The 1871-nt window shown below is 35.1% G+C and overlaps 1 pseudogene; it reads right to left on the bottom strand.

The window, feature by feature from the left end:
- Positions 1-505: 505 nt before the first annotated feature.
- Positions 506-1143, bottom strand: LOC118703041 (annotated as a pseudogene).
- Positions 1144-1871: the final 728 nt, after the last annotated feature.

Here is a 1871-nt window from a genome sequence, read left to right as displayed (position 1 = left end):
AACCATGATCTAGATCAGTATTGTTTAATAGAAATACAAAGCAAGTCTTATGTACATTTTTATTCTATTTTATTTTTTATTACCATGATGAATTTAAAAATATATATATATATATTTTATTAATTTTTTAGAGAGGAAGGGAGAGGTATAGAGAGTTAGAAACATCGATGAGAGAGAATCATCGATCAGCTGCCTCTTGCACACCCCCTACCGGGGATGTGCCTGTAACCAAGATACATGTCCTTGACCGGAATTGAACCCGGGACCCTTCAGTCCTCATGCCAACACTCTATCCACTGAGCCAAACTGGTTTCAGCACCATGATGAATTTTTCTTTTTCTTTTTCTAATGTACAAATAAAATACAACAATCCACTTTCTATGGTTTCTAAACACTTAACTACTGGTGATTTCTGGGAGATCCTGTTGTCCTTCAGAGTTCAGGTGCCTAATCTTCTGTGAAAGCTCAATTCAACTTCCTTCTGCCACAGAATTAATTCATCTTTTCAGAAGTCTTGTCTGATGTTTTCTTGGCATCTCCATATTGCTGCTTCATTTGAAAGACTTAATCTTCTAATTGCACAATAGTCCTTCCAAGCTCATGATTCTTACTGACCAAGGATACCCAATTTGACTCAATTTCTCTTCATTCCCATCCAACTGTGAGTTGTAAGTTATTTCACTGCCAGTTTAAATCTTGAATATGTCTCAACTTCTGAGCTCTTTCTGTGCGTGTCCTATCATATGAACGTGATTTTCACTTTGCAGGCATTGCATACACGCTGTGATATTAGTTCCAGTTTCTCAATCCGAACTGCTTGATACTTTAACGGGGCCATAGAATTGTTCACACATTCTTGCCATGCATGAATGTCAATTTTGTGACCCGACGAAGGGCCTGAAATTCATATCATTTCATACTGAGCAATTCACTTGGATGTCAAGCAGCTAGTCTTTCAAATTCAATTCTAATATGTTGTTTTCTAAAGCAGAATAATCTCTGGCTGTTAGTTGGCTCAAGTAATTTTTAGTAGGTCCATATCTGTGCATTTCCTCCTCCAATGCACAGCAGCTGCACACTAGGCACCTTATAACCTTGGTCAAAATAGGCAGCACATCCACATCCTCTGCAGCCACCAACCATGGCTCCATTCTGAAGTTCACCTGACTCTTCTGAATCTGCACTGGCTCAGGCACATATTATTATACCTGCCAGTGCAATTTAAATTTTTGTAGTTTTCACACTAACTAACGTAAAAAAGATACAGGTGAATTTTATTTGACACATTATAGGTATAATATTATTATTTAAACATAAAATTTGAGACTGCATTTATTTATTTATTTATTTATTTATTTATTTATTTATTTATTTACTAAGCCTCCAAAATTCAGTGCGTAGTTTACTTACAGTGTAATTCAGTTTGGACAAGCTACATTTCAAGTGTATAATAGCCACCTGTGGCTAGTGACTACAGTATTGGCAGTCTGGGTGTGGGTGGTAGGGTACAATAGAAAATAACACAGGCATGGCCACTAACTTCAGAGACTTTAGAGTCTATTATGGAAAACAGACTGAAACAGTAGATTAAATTGTAAAATTTTATACTTCTTGCAGTTGTTACAAAGCATGTAATGAAATTAATATTGTTGAAGACATGTCTCCATTTAATGTATTTCCATTTTACATATGTTCTCTCTATGGGTAAGATTGTTCTTGCATTTTTTAGAAAATTAATTATAAATTAGCATTATATTATAGTCTATTAATAATTCTTTTTTATTTTTGCTTCTAATTTTTTCTTATATCAATATTACACTGTAAGTTTGAAGGTAAAGACTCATGGGGCAGGAGACAATCCCTCACTGTCA

Source organism: Pipistrellus kuhlii, unplaced genomic scaffold (assembly GCF_014108245.1).
Source record: "Pipistrellus kuhlii isolate mPipKuh1 unplaced genomic scaffold, mPipKuh1.p scaffold_m20_p_4, whole genome shotgun sequence".
In the NCBI taxonomy this organism is placed as follows: domain Eukaryota; kingdom Metazoa; phylum Chordata; class Mammalia; order Chiroptera; family Vespertilionidae; genus Pipistrellus; species Pipistrellus kuhlii.
Note: the sequence above shows the minus strand (reverse complement) of the source record. Positions and strands in the feature narration are given on the sequence as shown.